We start from the raw sequence: 13,898 nt of genomic DNA, 5'->3' as shown, positions 1-13,898 counted from the left end.
CTCTCCGGTGTGCTCTTTCAGCTTCAGAGAGGGCCCAGGACCCTCCAATTACACACAGTTGGAAATTGGCCCATCAGCTGTGAGCCAGCCGCCCAACGCCAGGGTCATTAGCCCCAGCCCTGGAGCCACCGCAAATCTCTCCACCCCTGCAAGCCTGTCTATCCTGCCTTTCTCCTCCCCCAGCCAGAACATAGCTTCTGGGAGGGAGGGACTTTTCATCCCAGTGGAACATTTTCTCTAGATGATTGACAGTGGGAAATTCTGTTCCCTTCTCAGGAAACCTCACCCTACTGCGGGGGTGTGGTCTGGCCTCCTGGCTCCAGCAGAACAGCCACAGAGCAGTTCGCTATTGTTATGTTCCCTAAATCTGGGCAACGCAGTCTCTTCCATGATTGATCTTGTTGGATATATCAGCATATTTCATTCTCAGGACAACTTAGTGAAGCAGGCATCATTTTCACATTATAGAGGAGGAAACAGAGGCTCAGAGTGGGTACATTCTCTGCTCAGTGTCACACAGCTGGAAGTAAACCTAAGATTCAAAATATAATCTCTGGCTCCAGAGCCAATGTGTTTCCTGGGGAGGAGAATATAGAAGTTGCCCCCTGCTTCCAGGGACAGTTGGTTGTGGGTTGAATACAATAAATTATGTGAAAGTAACTAGCACAAGGTCTGGCAGGATAGTATATAACTGTTTAGTACATGTTCTTTGATTAAGTGAATGAATGGTAGGGGCGTGAGGCTGTATATATATATATTTGTTTCTTCTTTAGACTGTCAAATAATGTTCAGAACGTCCCAAAGGGATTTTCTCTAATGGGATCTGAAGCCACAACTGGAAAAACTCCTCCTGGATTCCTTCACTTAATTCCTGCTCTTTCTGCTCCGTATTATAGCATAGAGTCCCTGGGATGGGAAACTTCTTCTAGTTTCCTGATGTTAATAACACTATTCCTAAAGGAAACTAAGCCTTTGTGGAAGCCTAATTTGGGGCAGATCACTAAGAAGCCTGGAGAGGAATCTGAAAACATAACTAAGGACAGGTGAACTCAGGCTGGGGAGTAAAATTCAGGGCTACCTCTGTAGTTTGTATGTGAAGTAATGCTATGCATTACCCAGGAGGTGAGGCCTGGAGAGGAATCTGAAAACATAACTAAGGACAGGTGAACTCAGGCTGGGGAGTAAAATTCAGGGCTACCTCTGTAGTTTGTATGTGAAGTAATGCTATGCATTACCCAGGAGGTGAGGTTTTATTTCAGGGTGCTCTGTTTGGAAGAGAATGGAGTAAGAAAGGAGTAGGATAAATGGTTATCCACCTTAGCTAAAAAGAGGACGAAAGACTAAGGAAGGAGATACAGAGGAATGTGATAAAATACATACACACACACACACACACACACACAATGTGACCTTTGTACCCCAAATCCAGAGACAGGAAGGACATTTTCCTTCTCAAAGAGATGTTTTCTCTAGAAATATATAGGATTATGTCCAGGTATTCTTGCACATTAACCACAAGCGTGACTTCCTAGAAACAGTGATATTTCATCAATCATTAAGGACTCCTGGAGTCTAAAAAGTGTTAAGTAAGCAGCTTGACCTGTGGAAGAACCATATGATTGTGGCTTCTGGGTCATGTTCTTACAGACAATCATTCTGGAATATGTCCTGTTTGTTCCCGTTTCTCTCAGATCAGCTTTGCCCAGGTGGGCACATTAAAATGACATGATAACACCTGTTTGCTCCCTTCCTCTCTCTGCCACGCCTCCTCCTTTCCTCCCCCTGCCCACCTTGGCTCTCCAGCTCTCACAGGCCCCATCTCTGCTCTGCTTAGCTCTGTCAGCCTCCACCCCCTTCTTCCTCTTGCTTCCTTCTTTCCTTGCCCATATTAAGTTGGAATATGGACAGAAAAGGCCGTGTTTGCTTTCCTAGGGCCCTCTGCCAGAAAATGGAACAGGTCAAATTATAAAGAGAGGATTAAAAAAAAAAAAGATAATGCTCTGGCAAAACGGGGACCCAGATGTTCAGGGGCGGTTCTGTGGTCTTAGCTGCCTGCTGCCTGCTGGAACTCACTCCCTGCAGCCTTAGTTACTGACATTCATCATCATGGCCCACACGTGTGGTTATTTTAACGTCATATATGTGTATATATTTATCTCTGTTTAATTCTTCTCTCCCTGTGACCTTTGTACCCCAAATCCAGAGTTGGCAAGCTTACTGACCACCTGGTAGCCAGATATATTTTCAGCCTCTTCTCTGAGGGTTTTTTTAAGACTACCGGGAAGGGTGGGTACTGTCGCTGCTTTCAGGTCACTGTTAACAGTAAATATTTCATGGAAACTTCAGGTTCTTAAGAAAATAGAGAAGGGAACTGTGGGTGCAGAACTGGTCTGAAGTGAACCCTGTGGAAAGTCTGGGGCCGAAAGGGGGCTGAATGATGAAAGTCTTCTGCTGGGATTTGCAACCTGCCTGCATGCCTTCGTTTCTGTCTCCCAAAGGTTTGCTGTTTACTGGCTGCTGACCAAAAAGAAGTCCATTATTGTAGCCCATGTGGCCGGCCCGCCAGAGAAGTTAGATCGTCTCCTCCTTTAAGAAAATATCCCCCTTCTGGTTCTAAAAGCTACTTTCTCCCAAACTTAATAAAGAGGAATTGGAGATTCTCAGTACTTGCTGTGGACTAAGGAGCGGGGCAGGTGGTTTTATGTCCCCGTCGGACCCTTGTCTGGGTTAACCTCGTGTGCCACCTGCTGCCTCCACCTGCAGTGGTTGCCCTTGTCATGTAGGAGTGTAACTATAGTCAAGCAAGTCAGCACATCTAAAGCATGCCCACGAGTCCCTGACATGTGACCAGCATTTAATACATGATATCCTGATTTGACTGCTTTCCTTTTTTACCACCTTTTCCCCCTTCCCTCATGACTTTCAGGTATGTTCTGTTTTTCTGAACATCATTCTATTTCTCCTTCCCTATTCTGTTCATCTAGTGACATTGAAAGAAGAAAAAAGGGGAAGGAAAATTAACCACAAAGTCAGAAAGCCAAAGCCACCAACAGCCCAAATAGTGCCTCTGGCAAATTAGAAAAAAGCATGCCCACCAAATGAAAGAGGAGCAGAGACAGTGTTCCCAGTCTAGTACAAGCTAGATTCCAGACCCCACCTCTGCCTCATTCACTCCCTCAGCCTAGCACTCTTGTGCAGTGAACAGCTTACACAACTGAACATGGTAACCCCAGTTCCCCAGCCCTCTCATGAATATGTCTTCCCTTTTCTGGGAATTCTGTCAGTGTTGTGTAAATACTAAAAAGACTAAATTCTCCTTTGAATAATTCTTTTAAAATAAATTTCACCCACATTGTTTACACGAGAGGATTTGTTTTCCCTAAGTTCTGATCTCCTGAATAAAAACGATGTCTAAAAATTATAATACTTTTGCCAAGAGTTAACCAAAACCTATTTACTCCAGTTCAAATGGCATTTTAAAAATGCATTATAATAAAAAAGAGACAATATTTGTTCAGTGCTTTCTATGCATTAGGTGGCTTGCTAAGAACTTTATGTCAGTCATTTCAAAACAATCCTGTGAGGCAGGTGGTATTATTTCCCTCATCTTAGGGATGGGGAACTGAAACTTAGGCAAGTTAAATAACTTGCTATGTCATATGTCCATTCTTCCCTACCACTGGGATCCTTAACCACCATCCTCAATTCCAAAGCAAGTTGCTAAGACACAAATTTCTGATTCTCAGTAGCAGATTCTGGGAAGCACTATGATTTACAGCCAGATCGAGTGGAAACTTTGGGCTGACCTATTTACTATACTGCCTGCATTGCCACACACTGCAGGCTAGGCCTGGGACACAGGGGTGAGTGAGATACACTATCTACCTCAAAAAAGAGCAACCTGACTTGGGGAGGAAGACCAGTTAACAGAAAAATGTACAATGTGGAGCTCTGGCTTCTCCAGGCCAATGGGCACTTACTGACTGTGTGACCTTGTGCAGGTTGTCTAACCTCTTAGGCCTCCGTTTACTCATTTGTAATAGGGGAATGCAAATACCTACTTCCTAGGATAATTGGGAGGGATTAAATGGTACTATATATGCCAAGTGCTTAGCACACAGTTGGCTCCATGAATGGTTGCAGTTATTATTATGGTGATTGCTACAAGGGAAATAATGCAAGGAGGTTTGGGTCTCCAGAGAAGAGGAAATGGACTCAATCTGGGGGTCGAGCAGAGGCCAGGCACGCTCCGTGAAGGATGGGGCATGCCCTGCAAGAACAGCATCCTGTCTGCCTTAGAATAGCTGGCAGAGCCACAGTGAGCCCCTCCGTAGGGTCTGCAGAGTGCTGAATAATGAGTGCAGGTGAATGAAGCCTAAACTTCTCCCTCATAGGAGCCTAGGGTTAGCATGGAAACTCTACGACGTGGGACTGTAACCTCATTAACTCCTTCCTCAAATGCTGTGCATGTCCTCATGCCCCACAGAGTCTGACATTTGTGTGGGTGGGGTTCAGTGGGACAAAGCAGTTACCCCACATCCATCTAATTTTACTGCTGCTTCTGTTACTGCCATCATTGTCTCTTGTTACTACTATCCCCTCCTCAGAGCTGACATCCCAGTTTACCAAGTCAGAGACTGAGTAATCCTCTAAAGCAGGTGTAAAGACATAACCCAGTGTAGGCAGGTATGCGCCAGAATTAGCAAATAACAACACAGGATACCCAGTTAAATTTGAATTTCAGATAAACAACAGACACTTTTTTTTTTTAGTATACCTATGTTCCCTGCAATATTTAGGGCATACTATGCTAAACATTTTTCTGCTTATCTGAAATTCAAATCCAACCAGGGTCATGTGTTTGGGCAGGCAACCTTGGGTGTGGGAGCGGCATCTGGGGATGCTCTACTCTTTGTAGTGGATTTTAGCTGGCTTTATCTATGGGTATGGTACAACACAGCCCTTCCTATCACTAGGTATTTAATAAGCACCACTGGACCCCATTTAGATGCTTACATCAATGAGACCTGGTTGCTGATGGGTATGTTATTACCTTGGTTTAAAACATGGATATTGCAAATTTACCATTCTTACTGCAGAAATCCTGAACAACTTCAGGGATTTGATTCATGCTGCATTTTGTATAATATATAAACACAGAACAACAGTCCCTTCTCCTGAATAAGTTACATGGCTTCTGGAGTCTGGTTACTGAGGTTTTGATTTTCTCCATTCTCTCTTGTATCAGTTCTAATATTCCATTTTGGAGAGTCAGAGCATCTCAGTGTCCTCCTAGGATGAATACCCAGTGCCCTTCTTCATTAACGAGCCCACACTTGGCCTGTGCCACATCATCACCAGAGGGGTGCTGTACGTAGGGGAGCTGTCCTCCCTCCTGCTAAAACCTGGTCTATTGTCATGCAGAGATCATTATTATGACTATAGGAATATGTTTCTTAATAGGAAGCTGAAACCTGGCTTTCTGTTTCTTGCACCCAGTTGTCCAAGTTTGCCTTCTAGAGCTTTCAAGCTTTCTTTTTTTTCACTGCGACTCAACATAAGGATACTTTTACATTGAGACTCACACAAAAATTTTAATGTAAATATAACTAAAACAGACATTTCATGGAATAACAATTACAGTTATTAGATTGGCTGCATCTGATATTTTCTATTTTATTTATATGAAATGCTGGTTAAACCTGTTCAACTGATTTCCACTAATGGGTTGCCAACTACTGTGTAAAAAGCAATGCTCTAGAGTGTTATGCAGCCAATATAGAATAAGTCTATTTCTCCTTTTTTTCTGAAAGCTCCTGAAATATTTGAAGATGGCTATGAAATTGTGTCTTAATCTTCCCTTCTCTATGCTACCTATCTTTCTTAATATGCTCCTGTGTCTCCATTCATTCCACCCTGCTCAACATGTGCTTGGTGCTTCCTAGGTGAGCAAAGTTTCCCTTTAATCTGGCACTGAAAACTGAGCACATGAACTCACATATAGCTTAACCAATTCTTGGCATAGTGGGGTCATCAGATCCCTTGATTTCAATCCACCCAAGTTAGTATTACACCATTAATACCCATTGAGTATGATTGATTATTTTTAACTTATCTAAAATACTTAATCAAACCCATTTTTGCCTCCTGTTTTGTTTATAAGGGTATCTGGGGATATTTTTCCTACATGGGGTGCAGGGGTTCAGTCAAGATGCCTATCATTCATACCTCCTGGACCTGTCAATTAAATATTCCAAAACTCAAGAAATGTAAAAAGTAAACTGTGTTTCTAACACAGTTCTAGCACGGCAATAATTAAAACTCCTCTAACCTCACTATATGTTGAAATAAGATGAATAACAGGTTAGTTATAATAGCTGATAATGATGGAGTATGTGCTGCATGCTAAGCACTGGGCTGAGACCTTGCACGCAGCTGACTCATGAATTCTTCACAACACTTTTGAGGTGGATACTATTGAAATGACTGCTTATCAAAAGAAGAAAAACTGAGCTTTAGTAAAATCAGGTAATTTAGCTAGTCATATAATGAGTTGCAGAGGGGGAGCTGATCCCAGGCTCATTTGACTCCTCAGCCTGTATTTTAAAACACTTACCTGTGTCCCCCAGGTTGGAAACCACCTCTGGTGGTTAGAAAGAGAATGTATGTAGCATGCCTAGTGTAGGGCTTCTGTAGGGACTTCCTAGATATTACTCCCTCCCTTAAAGAAAGGGAAGAACTTAGTGACAAGTTCAGGTCTGTAGCAGCCCCAGGGATCTATGACAACTGTCTGGGTGCATCACCGACTACACTAGGGTCCAGCCTCAAGAGCGCTCTCCAATGATGCAGTACCACCTGGAGTCAGGGGAGCATTTCTCCTGTCTAGGTGAGCCGGGAGGGAAGAGGAACTGCTTGCTTGGGTGGCAACATAGTGCAGAGGTTAAGAGCAAGAGCTCTACTCCAAAAATTAGGCTTGAATCTTGACTGTCACTCATGAGCCATGTGATCTTGGGAAATTCACATAACCTTGCCTAGCCTCTTTTCCTCATGTGTAAAAATATGGATAATAATATCTGCCGTGCAGGGTGTTATGTACCATATGTATCGAGGAAATGAGATAATGTATGAGTTAACATCTTCTTCTGGCACAGAACATACTGTATATGTCAGTTCAAGACAAAAAACTGGGTCTTGATATTCTACAACAGGCAAAAATCCATTCTCCTCATTTAGGTTGGGATTCTGAGTGCATAGAAATATAGATCCCCAAAAGTACTATATACCATTGGTGCTCAAAGTGTGGCCCACTGACCAGCAGCATCGGCATCATCTGGGATATTATGAGAAATGCAAGTCTGGACACCCCCCACACCTCACCTGCTGACTGAGAATCTAGAGTGGGACCCAGCAGTATGTTTTAACAAGCTCTTCAGGTGACTCTGATGCAGCTAAAGTTTAAGAACCACTGTCCTGCTGGCACCGAGGACTGTTTTCAGCTGTACTCAGCCAAAGCCTCTAGACAGACTGCACCTTTCCTGTAGATACCATGACCAAATACTTAGACTGTGAGCTTTACTTTCAGTTTGTTTTCATTTAATCCTTTTGTTATTGTTTATCCTAAATTGGTTATTTTCTGGTGTTCCTTTACTCTCTTCTACTTAATCTGAGACCCATATTGCATATACCTTATGTCATAAAGGTTGACTAGAAAGGCACCCTTCCCAGATGTGGGTAAAGGAGAGGGTAACACCCCTAAGGAAGTCTTCCTGGGCCCGTCCCTGCATCCTTCACACGGGATGCCTCCGGGCTCTCTCCTTCTTTTGACTCCTTTTAGCTCCTCACATGCATTGAGCTCTTTCCTGCTTCAAGGTCTTCACACAGGCTTTTTGCTCAGCTGGAATGACCTTCCCGTCCACCACCTTGGAGACGACCTTCCTTTCCATCTTCTCTAAGCAGTCACCCTTCTCCCTCATTAGTCTCTGCTATGGCACCTTGTCCTTTTCTTCATCACACATAGACCAATTTGTAATTAGAGATTTATCTATATACATTTGGTAAGGCAGAGCCCATACCAGGGTATTTGTGCACTTAGCAGGGTATGTGGCTTATTATTCAATGTAATCAGTAATATTTTTTTTTACTGGTTCATGAATGAATGAATGAACCATTGCAGCTTTCACATAACTCCACTTTCTTTGAAACTTTGTCCTGTCAGTTAATCCTTCTGGTTAGTCCTTCTGTTTCTACTTATTTCTAATTATATTTCCCTCTCTAGGATTTTTCTGAAGACTGTTCCCACTTAGCATGGTACTGGCTCTATCACTGACGCACAGTAACTACTTTCTGAATTCTGGATGGATAACTTATCATGTAAGATGTGAATTTTAATTCCTTTAAATCTCTAAATACACTCTGGATTTATCACATAAAACACATTTTTCACCTGAACTGAACCATCCAGAATGGCCAGAGTCATTAGGAATGGTGAGAGCTTCCTCCTTTCTGTGTCTTTGACATTTAAAGTACAAGACATGCTGGTGTTTAGTCCATATTCAAGAACTAGAACTGCTGTACAGGTTGTGGAGGGGCCATTCTTCTAGCTAAGTTCTTTCTAATTAAGAATAGAAAGAACATTCTTTTCAGAATAAACACCTGAGCATCCTTTTCAGAATGGCAGCTAAAAGGGATCCTAAGTATGAACATTCTGATCTAAGTTATCTCGAGTTACTGGGACAGTCCTTGTTTATAATAGGGATTTTACATAGCTGTTGTTTGAGAAATTCATATGATTCCAGTTTTAGGAAAAAAACCTCAAGGATCTATATTGTCATTGGAAATAGAGTAAAACATGATTATTTTTTTATTCATGAAGAGGAAGAGGAAGAAATTACCATAGCATGATATACTGTTTAGGACGAAGAAAACTGAGGCTGCCTTCTATTGGTATGCAGTTGGGTTTACTTGCCGACTTAATGGAAGTTCCAATACGATGAGGAGCTGGAACCTGTAAACTGGGCAACATAATTGCTCAACTAACTCAATGTTTTTCAATCAAGAGCAGTTTTGCCCCATAGGAGATACTTGGCAATGTCTGGAGACATTATTAGTTGATACAACTTGGGGTGGGGGTGGGGACTTGCTACGGGCATCCAGTGAGTAGAGGTCAGGGATGCTGTTAAACATCTAATATTGTAAGAGCAGATCCTCCCACCGAAGGCTTATTTGGTCCCAAATGTCAGCAGCGCCAAGGTTGAGAAACCCTGAAAAAGCTGATCAACCAGAATATGAACTGTCAATACTCCTAGGGTTTCTGTAGTAAGACTAGCTATATCTACACTCTGCTTCTTGTGTTTTATAGAGATCAAATTATTAGGTAATATGCTTAAGGAGAGAAAGCTGTGAAGCAAGAAGAGACCAGTGTGTCACTGGGTGTGAAGCTAAAAATATCCAGAAAAACAGGCCTCTGATCCATAAATTACTAAATGAGCCAAACACCCATATAGAATGTTAACAGAGAGACTGGCCCTTAGCAGGTACTTAATAAATATTTTTTGGGAAACTTTTTCATGACCACGAGTATGTTGGGTAAGCTTCAAGTGGAGCAGGGTCCCCAGATGACCTTTTCTGTTACATGACATTTAATTCCTCCCAGGAACAGCTTCCTCATCTCTAAGGCTTGCTGCTTTCAGAGCTGCGGAGTTGTCTCACCTTGTGTATCTTCCACTTGCCCTACACATCTTCCTCCTCTTTGTTTTCCAGTCTTTCATTCTTCATCTGGCCTGGCAACCTTCACCCCTTGCCCGCCTTCTCACAGCACCCCTGCTTCAGCATTCCTTCATACCCTGAGTTTTGCTCCTATTGACAGTTTGCCAGATGTGGGCAGAGTGTGTGTCAGAATCTCCAAGAGGAGGCATTGTGCCATGTGAAAAAGCTTATTTGAGAACAAGTTTTTGTGTTTGGAAACAAGTATGTAAAAAATACAAGTATTGTCTTTGTATCGCAGAAAACTGAAAGGAAAACTTGGAAGAAATTTTCTTGCCTGGAAATCATATAACATTATCAAATCTGGGATTGGTGTGAGCTTTTTATGTTTATGAAAATAAAAATAGGTTCAAAGACAAAGTGTTGAGAAGCAAGGCAGTGCACGCTTTCCTTTTCTGTGTCCATGCCTTTGCCGTTAATCTTCTCCTCTCAGCACTTGGATTTCTCAGAACCTGTTCTACTTCCCTTGTACAAAAGGGGATGCAGTCACTCTTCTGTGTCCCCATAATGCTTTGTTTTTAATCTCTACTATGTCCCCCATCATCCTTTTTAAGAATTAAGCTAAAGTGGAGCTCTGATGTAGTAAATGCATCTGGAAGAGAATTGCGAGAGCGCTGTGACCTCTGTGAGCCAGTCAGAGACCTTAGTCCATGGCCCTCAAAACTTGAGAGTGGCAGGAATCACTCAAGAGTGTATTCTAGAACTACCCCCTTTGAGATTCTGAATCTCTAGAATTTGGAGGTGGGGACATCAGGAATTTAAATTTCTACATGCTTTGTTTTATAAATCGTACTTTGGTAAGCACTATAGAACTTAGGCTTATAAGATATCCTCACATGGTCTAGAAGCAAAACAGGCATTTTGATTAAGACAGCCTGGCTGCATTCAACCATTGGTTGGTTCATTCAACAGGCATTAACCGAGAAGTACGAATTATAATGTGACCTGTCCTGAGTGATTCTCGGCAGTAACTGTCCCTTTTGAGGTCATGCCTGTCCACTCTCCTTTTGCTATTTGTTGTTCCCCTCCTAACAAGCTCAGGCCCATTCTTAGGGGCCCATCCTACAGTTGGAAAGGATTTTAAAGGTGTGTTTGGTGGATGCAAAGAAGAAGGGTGGGAGAGGAAGAGATCTGCATTTTAATAGAGAATTTAAATCTCCTGGTATTTCAAACTACTGGAGAAGGGAAGGGTTTCTTTTAGTGAATTCCTATTACATGCCCAGCATTTATCATATATTACCTAATTTAATCCTCACAATAAGTCAATGAGATAAGCATAATTATTCCCATTTTTCCAGAGGAGGAAGCTGAGGCTCATTGTTATTCTCCATAGCTGGAAATAGGTGGGCCTGGTCCTAGAACTCAGCACTTACTCTAAAGGCCATGCTCATCCTCCTCTACCTGGATGCTTCTGTTACCTCAGTCTTCTTTCAGTCTCTGTGCTTGTCTGGAACATCCTGGAACCTGCCCTGTTTGGAGTTAAAGACTGTTCTCTAAGCTGTCCCCAAGATTGCTGAAATTGTTTCATATCTTCTTAATTTTCCTAGGGGTCAGTAGGAGACAACTTGGTTCACTTTAGAGAGGATGCTAACCTTCAGAGTAAGTTTATGGAGCTAAAGAACACAGTGCTGACTGGCTCACTACCTTACTGCTAGAAAAGCTACATTCAGTTTTTACTGTAAACATACCTTGTTTCTATTTGGCCCCAGTGTCGGAGTCTGCAACCCAAATATACCGTAAAATGTTGTTGATGACCTCCTGCTAGTCAAATCCAAAGTCATTTTCTCAGGCTTTAGTTTCAGAACAATAGATAACAGATATGTTTGACATAGGCAGTTATTAATTTCCTATGTTTGATGTAGTGATTGTTAATAGTTGAGGAAATTAAGGTGCATAGAGGGGAAAAATTGGCCTTCAGCAGTACTTTCTGTCATGCATTTGTCTCTCGTACTATCAGTTAGCATCAATCTGGAGAGTCTAAGCTAAGTCTGCGTGATTGAATCCGTAGATTCCCTAACCCACAAGCTACGCCTATGTCTTCATGAAAAGTCTAGGAATCTGTACATTTGACAGAGGACCATCTTCTTAAATCTTCTGTGACTTCCATGCCTTTAAACCCTTCTCAGCTCTTCGACTTCTCCAGCCTTTTCCTCTTCTCCCTCCTTCCTTCTCTATTTTTTAGTTGTGGGCTTTTGCCAAGCAAACTGATCTTCACAACATCATCTCCTTTTTTTCTCTACATCTGTGTTCTTGACTTCTCACCCAGGCTCTTGTTCCTTAATTCCCTTTGCCAGAGGACAGTAAGTCTCTGAACACTTTTCTCAAACCATCTCCTGCTCTCCACTCCACTCCTCCCATCACTGGTCCATTCTTCCTATGACCCAGGCTCAAAATCTTCATTAACTTGAAGACTTCTTCACTCTTTCTCCCAGGACAGCTATCTAGTCAATGAAAAGAGTAAAATCTTGCTGCAAAGATTTGGTATCTTCACTCTATCAGGCATTTTTAAAGCCTTGGTACCTTCATAATAGCTCTCTCTTCCTTCCCATCTCCTTTGCCCTGACCTTGGAAGTCATTGCTTCCTGCAACTATTTCCCAGATTGCCTCCCTATCTCCCAGGGCTATTGGAGAGTTGATTGAAATAATAATAGCAAATATATGTCAGCACTTATTTTATTCCATCCTTACAACCACCTTGTGAGGACTCGTGCTATTTCTGTGATTTTGCAAATGAGAAAACTAAGGTTTAGAGAAGTTAGGTGACTTGCCCAAGGTCACAGAAATAAGTGAGTAGTTGAGCTGTGACTCAACCCATGCCTGTTTTGTTCTGGTGGGTGCTTGGAACTGTTAAATTCTTCTGCCTCCTAGGATTCAGGATGGTATCTAATAGGGGGCAGTTCATAAATGTTAGTTTCCTTTCTTCCCCTCCTTTTTCTGTCCATTCCTTCTTCCCCAGTCTATACTAAACTCACAAATACCAGGTGCCTCTGAGCTCCATTACCCTCCAAGGCTCTCCTTTCTCCTTCTTGAAGACAGTCCTTCTCTCTACCTTTTCCAGGCATCTCCAGCCCTTTCCTGTTTTCTGGTTCCATAGCTTGTCTTCTTCAATCAATCCTTGAAGGCAGGTTAGCTGCTGTTTCCTTTGTTTCTTTTATGTGTTATCAAGTATGAACTGACTTTAAACAAGGTATAGGTATGGTAAATAATTGTTAAAACGTTGCATTTGGGCTTTATCTTGGGAGCAGGGCTTACTGAGCCATCAGTAGGATCAGAACAATAGATTGAAATCGGAGGGACACATAACCTTCCAGGATTGATTGGAGGGCTAAAACTGCTGGCTGACTGGTTAGGTGACTGCCACAATCCAGGCTGGCATCCCTGAAGGAATCCTGGTCTAGTGAGGAGGCAGAGAGGGGAGCAGCGCAAGATGAGAGGTGTGGTGTCACTGTCCCTGGCCTCTCACCCTCTGAGCAGCAGAGCCGGCTCCCAACAGCTGGGGGGAAATGCCGTGAACCGGGCGGGTTCAGGGTCCCCAGATCCGGGCTCCGGAGGTCTGCGGGTATAATGGGATGGGTGAGCGGTGTTTCTCAGGACAGTCTGATTTAAGAGGTAGAGCAGAACCAGCGACATTTTTCCAGAACTACTTATTTTCTTTGCCTCCCCTAGGGCAGATAGCCTGAGGGCTTGTGACCACGGGATGTAGTTCTGCTAAAACATGGAGTATCTAAGGTTGTAAGATCTGTTTTGGCCCTTCTGCTTGTCGGCAGAGCCTAATACCAGCGGCAGCTTGTCCCCCAATCTCAGTACGTGATAGAAGCACTGGGGCTTGCGAAATGCAGAGAAAAGCACGGTCCCTTTATACCTGGAAATACCATTTAAGAAGAAAAAGTTTTAAGCATAACCTAATCTGGACTTTGAGGGCAGACCGGGAAACAGATTTCTGCGGGAGTTGGCCTGGTGGGAAGGAAAAGTCTAAGGAAGGGAACTGGGGAGCCTGGCATTAATTAAGCCGTGGCAGGGACTAAAACCAGGGAGGTTGTCGCCCTTCTAACTCTCGGGAGACGCGTCAACTTGAGCCCGGGGTGCTTTCAGCAGGCGATCCCGGGGCCGCGGAGGGAGGGCGGGCAACGGCAGAC

At 43.1% G+C, this 13,898-nt stretch overlaps 1 protein-coding gene across 5 annotated transcripts in view; it reads left to right on the top strand.

The window, feature by feature from the left end:
- The window catches only part of AMOTL1 (angiomotin like 1), a 142,063-nt gene that overhangs the window by 34,577 nt on the left and 93,588 nt on the right, over positions 1 to 13,898 (top strand). The window lies entirely within an intron of this gene.

The sequence above is a fragment of the Manis pentadactyla genome, chromosome 9 (assembly GCF_030020395.1).
Source record: "Manis pentadactyla isolate mManPen7 chromosome 9, mManPen7.hap1, whole genome shotgun sequence".
In the NCBI taxonomy this organism is placed as follows: domain Eukaryota; kingdom Metazoa; phylum Chordata; class Mammalia; order Pholidota; family Manidae; genus Manis; species Manis pentadactyla.
Note: the sequence above shows the minus strand (reverse complement) of the source record. Positions and strands in the feature narration are given on the sequence as shown.